A 10663-nucleotide genomic window follows, 5' to 3' on the forward strand; every position below is an offset into this window, starting at 1 on the left:
AATTTCGTAGCAACAAGGGACTGGTAAAATTGATTCATTCCTTACTCAGATTTCCCATGAAGCTGTTGTGTCCTGGTCTCTGTTGTACACAAAATAATTCAGTGCATTTTACATTAATTATTAAAATAATTACAGTGCATCTTTAAGGAGGTAAAATATAGTGGTCTTAAAGCCAGCCCTTACCGTTGAAAGAGAAAATAACTTTTCACTCTTTTTTTAGCCTCCTATGGTATTCCAGGTTCAGCCTCGTACCCTAAAACATGAGTTTTATTACTTTCTTGACTCAAGCTCAAACCCATGCTATCTAGGAAGTAGAAATTCCTTCTTGCAAAACGAATGGCAAGGAGAAAAAGGGAAGGAGGAAAAGGCAAGATTCAGGAAGAACAGGTGGTAAAAAGAAAACAAACAAAGTACACACGTGTGTGTGAATGACCATTTCCTGCTCAGTAAAAATCCTGAAGATAGACCCTGAGCTTAGGGGCTCCCTCTGCTGCCTTGGGACATGGAAGCTACCTCAACTGAAAAGTTGCCACGTGCCCATGGAGACTAAGAGGTGGTACAGACTGGCAAGTCTGTGGGAGTTGGCTCAACAGAGCCACTGACCCCATATCTTGGAGTGCAGGCTAGATTTCCCTGGCAGGGATCCATTGGGATTCCGACTCCATGGAGCACTCAGCACTTAGCACACCAGGGAGAACCTTAGAACCCTGACTACGCAAGAAGAGGAGATCAGAAATTCAGCAGCTGCTGAATTTGGCCGAGTTTCCTGTAGGATGAGAGATTATCAGAGTATAAGTGACACTATCTCTTCATAGACCTGTGAGAACTGAAATGAGGACCATAAGCACAGTAGGAACCCAGGGACTATTGCCCTCCACAGCACAAGGACCTGGCAAATGCCCCATATACAGAGGCACCACCTTGGGGAGGAAGAGAGGACAGGAGAAGAAATCTGAAAGATTAATAATTGTAGGAGCTGGAGTCTTCTGTACTCTGGCTGCTCGCTTGCCTGCTATGCTCCCCTGGAATTTATGACCTCCTGCCCCCCACCAGCTCCCCTGGGACTTATGGCCCGATGCTTCCCGCCAGTTCTTCCCCGTGCCATCTCCTTTGTGTGACCTTCCCGCCACATAACGTAGATAGTCTTTACGTTTAAATGAACCAATGAACATGTTAGGTCCCAATATAGAGAGTAAGAAGGTAACCTACATAGGAGATGACCTGCACCCTTGCAAGTGTGAGGCTATAAAAACCTCTCTTATGCAAACGAAGGGGCCTTTTGCCTGTGCTCTACTAAAGGGCTGTGTGCGGGTAGGAGGTCCCAGCCGGCTGGTAACAAATAAATCTCTGTCTGCTTTTGCATCCGCGACTGTGCCTTGTGCATTGATTGGGAAATTCGGACACAACAATAATTTATCCAAGGAAGGAGGAAAAAAGACTTTATCAGATTGGACTAAGTTCACTAAATGGGACCAAATTTGAAAGATTCTCCTAGTATCCACTTTTTTTTTTTATCATAAAGAATGATTGTGCTTTATGTATTACTTGAAATTTGCTAGAGTTAACAGTATTAACTAACATGAAGATACCAATTGAGGCCAGTGTTGTGACACAGTGGGGTAAGCCATCACCTGTAACACCAGCATCCCATACGAGCGCTGGTTCGTGTCCCGGCTGCTCCATTTCCCATCCAGCTCCTTGTTTATGTGCCTGAGAAGGCAGCAGAACATGGCCCAAGTATTTGGGCTTCTGCCACCCATGTGGGTGACCCAGATGAAGTTCCTGGCTTCTGGCTGCAGCCTGACCCAGTCCCTACCACTGCAGCAATTTGGGGAGTCAACCAGCAGATGAAAGAGCCCTCTCTCTCTCTCTCTCTCTCTCCCTCTCTCTGAGTCTTTCTCTGTAACTCAGCCTTTCATATAAAGAAAGAAATTTTATTAAAATTGAAAATTATAATGATATACTATAACAAAAGTCATTTACAACTTATGAATTATTGATTTCTGGCATTCTCTAATAAATATTTTCGGACCCCAGTTCAAACTGTGGAAACGAAACCACAGCTAAGGGAAGACTACTGCCCTTATAGATCTACCTCATTGTTTTAGCCTGTATGCTATCCCATTCAGTGTAAGATCTGATGCAGCCAGCACAGTAGGCAAAGAATGAGGTCAGATGAGATGTTCCTCTTGAAACAAGCAGGGCTGCAACTCACATTCTTGTGAGTACTGCACCTGCCTCACACTCAGGAGCCAGGTTTGCCTCCCACATCTTCCCCACGTGTTGTTTCAGTTCCTCATGGAGACCAGGGAAGAAACCACCAGACCTGGCTCGGCAAGGAACACAACTTAATTAAATTCAGGCTTTGACACCCTCCATCGGAAGCTGAAAGTCAATGCCACGGGATACGTCCAGTAGCCTGGTTATTCTCATCACCATCATAATAGTGTCACTCTGTACCAGGCAAATACTCAAATTGACCTATGTTTCCTCATTGAGCAGTTGGGAAATACCTGGTTAGCTCAGAGCTGTTGAGCACGGTTAATTCATTGTATGCAAGAGGTTGAGGCAACTCCCCTCCCAGAAACAACCTGATTTACCTCGCCATCCATTTTCATCTAGTCCTCCCACAGGGGACGAAAAACAGCACAGCTGCCTGGACCACTCTTTCTCAACCTTTCTCCCTGGGGCCCTCCAGATTTCACAACAGGCTCCATCAAAGCCATCTGCTATGCTGGAATGGGCCTCAACCAGCTTTGAGGAGTTCACTTTGGGTGTGCAAACCAGGTTTACTAAGACACCTAGTATTTCCCATATTGGCAGCCAGTGGGGTTATAAAATGTTCCAAATGTGGGTTATTATAGTGCTTTTGTTACCGGAGAATGGCAGGGACCTTGTCTTTGTGCAAGAAAGAATTCAGGCGTGAGACAGAGAGTAGTGGAAAGTAAAATAGCAAGGTTTATTAGGGTAGGGACATCCGTAAGAACGGATGGGCACTTCTCCAGACAGCACCTGAGAGAGAGTGCAGTCACTCAGACTCTGGGAGAGCGGGGTTACATGGTTGAGTGGAGAGAGTACACCTGGGCAGGCCAGGCGGGCAGCTCAGCAGAGAGGCAGAGGGCTGAACGTGCAGTCCGGTTGAGGCCGGGGGTTTTTAAGGGGATGGGTCTTGCCTTCCCACCTCTTCTCCTCCTGGAACAAAGGATGTTTTGGAAGTAAATACTAAAAATTCCTATCTGAGTTTTCTCCCTGAAGTTATTAGACAGGAAGAAGCCTGGCTGGCATCACCCGGGTTAGAGGAAGGATGGGCAGGACCCCCTGGAAGAGCAGGATCCAAGGCAGGATGTTTGAAGTACAGATACTGGGCTGCACCTAGGTTATCAGGCAGAAGGGGTGGGGACCCCCACCTGGCAGGTTATCGGGTAGAAGGGGCAGGGCAGGATGCAAATACTGGGCTGCCCCTGGGAGGTTACTGGGATGACTTTGAGATGCATATGCTGGACCTAGATGTCAACTCTTTAGGCCTTTGTCACACACACATAAGCTCATATCCGACTTCCTACCTAACACTTTCAATAAGAAAAAACTCAACAAGATTCACAAATAATTTACAACTTGATAGTCTCAAACTAAAATGTCTAAATACAACCATGACCTAGAAATCACTGTGGTAAATAACTTTGATTAATCTGTGTTAGCATCAATTATGGGTCATTCCAGGCAATTTGCATTTGTGGGTTTGTTGCTTCTGCCATGCATGTTAATTCTTCTCACTTATTTTGATGTTTTCTACTTATTTAAATGAATTCTTTTTTGTTTTGTTTTAAAGATGTGTTTATTTAAAGGCAGAATGATGGGGGGGGGGCGGGGGCAGGGGCAGGCTGAGAGATCTTCTACCTGCTGGGTCACTCTCCAAATGGCCACAAGAGCCAAAGCCAGAACCCCGGAACTCCACCTGGGTCTCTCACGTGAGTTTCAGGGATCCAGCTACTTGTCCATCATCTGCTGCCTTCCCAGGTGCGTTAACAGGAAGCTGGATCAGAAGCGGAACAGCCATCACTCAAACCAGTGCTCTGACGTAGGATTCTGGCATTGCAAGCACCTGCTTAACACGCTGCACCTCACTGCCAGTCCCTTGTTCTTTTATTCTGAAATACTGTACAGCAGAGAGCTAATGCAAGTAAAAATATATTTATGTCCTATTCGCTGTGGCAGTTACCATGACAAACTTTTGTATTGGATGTGGTAACAGGAACAGTTAACTTCCCAAATCTCAGCTGGCTTTAACATATTAGAATTTGTGTCTCACTCATTCCAAAGCAGTAACACATGGGTGGAGCAGAAGTTCTGCTCCTGGCAGTCATTCAGGGGCCAAGACTACTGCAAGTTCCACTGCTTCTGCCCCAAGGTTATCCACGGTGTAGCTATGCAGGGCAAGAAAGATTGAAGGTTGCGGAGTCTTCTGGACCAGGCCCTCAAATGGAGTGCATTGAGTACAACCTCGTTATACTAGCAACATTCTGGCCATGCCTACCTGCAAGAGAGGTTGAGCAATGTGGTTTAACTCTGTGCACAGGCAGAAAGGAAATAGTTTGATAAATGACTAGCTAATCTCGGCCTCACCCTTTGACCTAGTAATGCCACTCCTAGAATCTGTCCTAAATAACCAATCTAGAATATAGAGGCCGGCGCCGTGGCTCACTGGGCTAATCCTCCGCCTTGCGGCGCCGGCACACCGGGTTCTAGTCCCAGTCGGGGCGCCGGATTCTGTCCCGGTTGCCCCCCCTTCCAGGCCAGCTCTCTGCTATGGCCCAGGAGTGCAATGGAGGATGGCCCAAGTGCTTGGGCCCTGCACCCCATGGGAGACCAGGAGAAGAACCTGGCTCCTGGCTTTGGATCAGCGCGGTGCGCCAGCCGCGGCAGCCATTGGAGGGTGAACCAACAGCAAAAGGAAGACCTTTCTCTCTGTCTCTCTCTCTCACTGTCCACTCTGCCTGTCAAAAAAAAAAAAAAAAGCTAGAATATAGAAAATTATGTCCATATAAAGATGTCTTACAATATTGGAAAAGAACTGGAAGCATCCTATATATGCAAAAGCAAATTCTAATGCAGTCATTTTAAAAAGAAGTCTTATAGTCTTTGCAGAAATACTGGGAAATGCTTACACTATAAACATGAGATTAAGGCAAAGATTTGATGCACTGATTACAACTGTATTCCAAAGTTGAAAGCAAATTAAAAGATTGTCTTAAAAATGTAAGAATGGCTTTTTCCTCGCTACCCGGCGAGGGGTCCATACGGTGTTGTTTTTGATTCCCGGCGTAACTTAAGGGGAAGCTGTCACAATGTCCAGAGCCCTTGATGTCCTGTAAATGAAGGAGGAGGACGTCCTCAAGTTCCTTGCAGCAGGAACCCCCCTAGGTGGCACCAACCTTGACTTCCAGATGGAACAGTACATCTACAAAAGGAAAAGTGATGGCATCTACATCATCAATCTGAAGAGGACCTGGGAGAAGCTTCTGTTGGCGGCTCGTGCTGTTGTGGCCATTGAAAACCCTGCTGATGTCAGTGTGATATCCTCCAGGAACACCGGCCAGAGAGCTGTGCTGAAGTTCGCTGCTGCCAATGGAGCTACTCCCATTGCTGGCCACTTCACACCTGGAACCTTCACTAACCAGATCCAGGCAGCCTTCCAGGAACCACGGCTTCTGGTGGTTACTGATCCTCAGGCTGACCACCAGCCTCTCACAGAGGCATCTTATGTGAACCTGCCTACCATTGCTCTGTGTAACACAGACTCTCCTCTGCGCTACGTGGACATTGCCATCCCATGCAACAACAAGGGAGCCCACTCAGTGGGTCTGATGTGGTGGATGCTGGCCCGGGAGGTTCTGCACATGCGTGGTACCATCTCCCGTGAACACCCCTGAGAGGTCATGCCTGATCTCTACTTCTACAGAGATCCTGAAGAGATTGAAAAAGAAGAGCAGGCTGCCGCTGAAAAAGCTGTGACCAAGGAGGAGTTTCAGGGCGAATGGACGGCCTCAGCGCCTGAGTTCACTGCTACTAGGCCTGAGGTTGCTGACTGGCCCGAAGGCGTGCAGGTGCCCTCTGTGCCCATTCAGCCATTCCCCACTGAAGACTGGAGTGCCCAGCCCGCCACGGAAGACTGGTCAGCAGTGGCCACTGCTCAGGCCACCGAGTGGGTGGGAACAATCACTGAGTGGTCTTAGGTTGCTTGTCACGGGCTCTGACGCAAACATGGAAATGAGGTTGATGGAAAATAAACACCAGTTTCTACAGAAAAAAAATGCTAAGAATGAAAGAACAGCTGTCATGATGATGATCATTTAAGATATGCTAGAGGGGGGCTGGTGCTGTGGCACAATGGGCTGTAGCACCAGCATCCCATATGGGTGCCCGTTTGTGTCCCGGCTGCTCCTCTTTCAATCCAGCTCTCTGCTATGGCCTGGGAAAGCAGTAGAAGGTGGCCCAAGTGCTGGGGCCCCTGAACCCATGTAGGAGACCAGGAAGAAACGCCTGGCTTCTGGCTTCGGGTCAGCTCAGCTCTGGCTGTATTCAATGCATTTTCCACCCCTAATATTTTTACCTTTTGATGGGCTTATCTGGATATAACCCCACTGTAAGTGGAGGAGCATCCATGTGCTTAGGATTGCAAAGAGAAAAAAAAAAATCAGAAGAGCCTGGGCCCCTGCAGCCATTGTGAGCTGCTGCACCCGACCTCCAGGAGCCCTTCGTGTGCCATCTTATTTAGAATTTTCACTGCTTCAGCCACGTACTATTGTATGTTCTGTCTTTTCAGCAGAAGATCATCCCAAATCTTGCATTACCTGGCCTTGGCAGCCCTGACAGCCAGCTCGGCCTGGGCAGAACTGGGATGTCACCTCAGGCTGCTCCGGCTCTCAGGCCCAAGATTTCTCATCACAACACAGTGGAATCAAGACTTCGTCCCTTCTCACATCCTCTGTATGTGCTATAGTAAGAGGAAAAGAGGCCCTGGGCCTTCCTGCAGGGAATGTCTCATCCCCTCACACACACCCATTCCCCCACCCCACTGCTGGTTACTCTGGGATACCTAACAGTGGCCCTGGCTCACTCTACAGAGGTGGTCTGCAACAGGTGTTTCCAAAATGTCTGCAAATGAATTTCCTCCTCGCCAGGTCTCTCGATGCGGGGCTCTCAGAGGTGGGTTTTGAGGGTCGGATGGCACCCCCAGAACTTAGCTTTTTCTGGCGTTGTTTCTGACTGGCATAAAAGTCGCCTGGTTTTTGTCAGGTTCAACGCTCCGTGCTTGAACTTTGGCTTTATTCCACATATAAAATCTCAAGACCCCTGGTTTTGAAACTACATTCTCTCCAGTGCCATTTCCCAGCCCCTCACTGTTTCTCTTTGACAAGGAAAACAGTCCAGCGGGAATAGTAAAATAGTAGCAACAGGTTCACAGCTGAAATGTTAGCTGTATTTACAAAATCACCTTCACACAGGTTCTTCATCACACGCTTCTCACTTTCCCCAGTTTATGACTACAGTAAAACGTGCTCCTGCCCTCTGCAACATGTCTCTTTTTGTCCGCATTTAATTTCTCCTCCCACTTACCTGGAAGACAAGAGGCCAGACCATTAAGCAGAGAACACGCCATGCTTACCCACCTAGGAACAAAGGACACGCTGGTGCCTACATCCAAATTCTTGGCCTCAAGGGGTGCCTGCCGTCAAACACTGTGCCGTGAGCTGCTCCACATGCTCTGCCAGCACCTGTTGCAATGGAGAAGCCACAGTGAGGCTTCCCAGATAGGGGAATGTGTCTTAGGACAGAGAGTTGGCCTAGTGGTTAAAACGCTTCTCAGCCATGTCCGAGTGGCTGGGTTCAAGGCCCAGCTCTGCTTCCAATTCCAGTTCCTGCTCAAGTGCACTCTAGGAGACAGCAGGTGGTGGCCCAAGTACTTGGATTCCTGTCACCTACAAGGGGGACTTGGATTGAGTTTCTGTGTTCCTAGCTTGAGGCTGTTGCAGGCATTTGGGGAGTTAACCAGTGGATGGGAGATTTCTCTTTTCTCTCTCTCTCTTTCTTTCTCTCTCCTTCTCCCCATTCCCCCTTTTACCTCCCCCTACCTCCCCTTCCCCTCCCCCTCTCCCTGTCTGCCTTTCTGTTTTCCTCCCTCTCTCTCCCTCCCAATTCTTTCGTCTCCCTGCCTCCCAAACCTCAGTGAATGACATCGAGGTATACCTCAAGTTCAAGTTTAATATTGTAAAGGAAAGATACAAGTAGAAGTTTTGCCCTGTTTACTGGCCAATAAAATGTACTTACACAGAACAAGTTGAAAGACTCAGTGGGAAAGAATCCAAACTTCGAATGTGAACACTCAGCTCTTTGTTCCTGCTGGATGACTGCTAACACGCAGCCTTGGGCAAATGTTGAACCTCTCAGAATGGCCTGTTTTCTCGAATATGAAATGAGGATGATGAGGATGTATTCCTAGTGCACTTTATGGCTACAAGGTCTTTTCATATACTTTGATACAACGACCCATGAGGTGGGTTAGACAGATACCATTATTCCCATTTTAGAAATGAGGAATCCGGGCTTAGAAAGTTTAAATGACTTATCTGCTGAAGTTTATACCACTGCTAAGTTGTAGGGTGATGTTCAAGGGCGGGTCTTCTGGGTGTAAAGTTAATGGCTCTCCTGCTAAGCCCTGCTGAGCAGCGAGAGCCCTGTGAATCTATGATCAAGATGCCAGCAAAGTAAGATTGATTTGTGCATATATGAGAATACTTTCAGAGTTCATGGAAATTGAAATTTAGAATGACTGTTTTGGTGCAAAAAAAACCTCTTAAATCCATATTCAATGAACATTGCCTAATATTAATGTCCCCTGAAATTTTTTAAGTACTCTTATGTACAGACTAAGTCCTCAGTTTCCATTTGCTTATTCTTACCTGTTTGGTGATTAAAACAAAGGTCATACAAGAGAAATGGGCACAAGCTGACCTTCAGAAATAGGAGAAGGAGCTATGTAACTCCAGAGAAAGAAGAAAAAGAGAGAGAGCAAGTTGAGGACACAGTCGAAGAAACTGTTTGAATGCTGTACAAATAAGAATTTTTGTGAACCAAAGAATTATCTTGATTTCAGTAAATCATTATCCCCTATGAAAGATACCCTAAGTACTTTGATTAAAGGATCATTTTATTATTTAATTTTTTTCATCTGCCACCCCACGCCAAGTGTTTTTATCATCTCAAAAGAAAATCCCACGTTGAAGCAAACCTCACATAATCGGTCACAATCACAAATGTGTCGTCTCTCTCAGTCATCGTCCTCTTGGGAGATTAGAAGGCACTCATGGGAGCTGGGTGAGCATGCAGGATTGCTCCCCTAGTCTCACTGGTGGCCCGTTCTGAAAAGAGAAAGAACTGGCATTGAGATTCTGAGACTTGAGTAATGAGGGCTTGCAGGTCTCAGAGAGGTGGGAGGGGAGTCTCATGTTATTTCCTCCATGAATTTGCTTACTCTCTCTCTAAGTGTACATTTTCTAAAGTGAATTTCAGGCCGCTGAGAATGAAACCTACACATAATTAAGCCACTAAAATGGAAATAGAAAAAGCTGTGGTTTTTTTCCTCCTTATTCATTTTTAAGGGAAGGCTAAGTGGCATCCCACTTCCAAAGCAAATAGTAGTAGGAACATCCAAGCACAAGTGTTGAAGCCCCAAAAGTGCATTACTAGTTTTACAACAAAGTCTGGTAGAATTGAACGAGATTAGCAATTTAGAAAGCAGATGATAAGAAGCCAGAGTTGTGGCAAAAGCCCAGCTACTCCACTTCCGATCCAGCATTCCTGCTAATGTGCCTGAGAAGGCAGGGAATGATGGCCCAAATACTGGGGCTACTGCCACCCATGTGGGGGACCTGGATGGAGTTCCTGTCTCCTACCTTTGGCCTGGCCCAAACCTGGCCATTGTGGCCATCTGGGGAGCAAACCAGCAGATGAAAGATTCTCTCGAACTCTCCCTCTCTCCCTCCCTGTCCCCCTTCCCCTACCCCTCCCCTTCCCCTTCTCCCTCTCCCTGTTCTCCCTCTCATGCTCTGCCTTTCAAATAAGTAGAAAAATAAATCTTTAAACAAGGAGGCAAATGAAGATTGTGTTTCTCTGATACCATCATTGTAGTCATCAGCTTTAGGAAAATGTGTTAAGTACCTAATTACAGAAGTCAAAATACTTAAACTACTTAAATATATATACTATAATATTATATATATATTACATATATATAATAAACTTGGTCCCTTTCATTGTGGAACTTAAAATGTCACACTGCAAGCAGAATAATAACATTAAACCAACCCTTGATTGGACATCAAGAGATATCTCTTAGGTGGTCATAAGGGAGGGCATTGTAGGTGAACTTTGTTTTCAGGATCTTTGTAAATAAGGCAGACAGAATAGCTAAGTAATTGTAGAATAGAGTGTTCATCAAATGGCAGTACTTCAGAGAAGACTCACAGGTGGCACTGGCTGAACCGGCGAGCATTGGGTCTCGCACTGGCTAACGGCCAAGGGCATAACCATTTTCAGTTTGCCGGCAGAGAGAGAAGACAGGAAGTAACCATGGAAAGTCTGCCCTTCAAGAAACATCAGAAGC

At 46.5% G+C, this 10663-nt stretch overlaps 1 pseudogene; it reads left to right on the forward strand.

Annotated features, from left to right (window-relative positions):
- The first annotated feature begins 5345 nt into the window (after positions 1-5345).
- On the forward strand, positions 5346-6233 carry LOC133769385 (small ribosomal subunit protein uS2-like; annotated as a pseudogene).
- Positions 6234-10663: the final 4430 nt, after the last annotated feature.

This window comes from Lepus europaeus, chromosome 11 (assembly GCF_033115175.1).
Source record: "Lepus europaeus isolate LE1 chromosome 11, mLepTim1.pri, whole genome shotgun sequence".
Classification (NCBI taxonomy): Eukaryota; Metazoa; Chordata; class Mammalia; order Lagomorpha; family Leporidae; genus Lepus; species Lepus europaeus.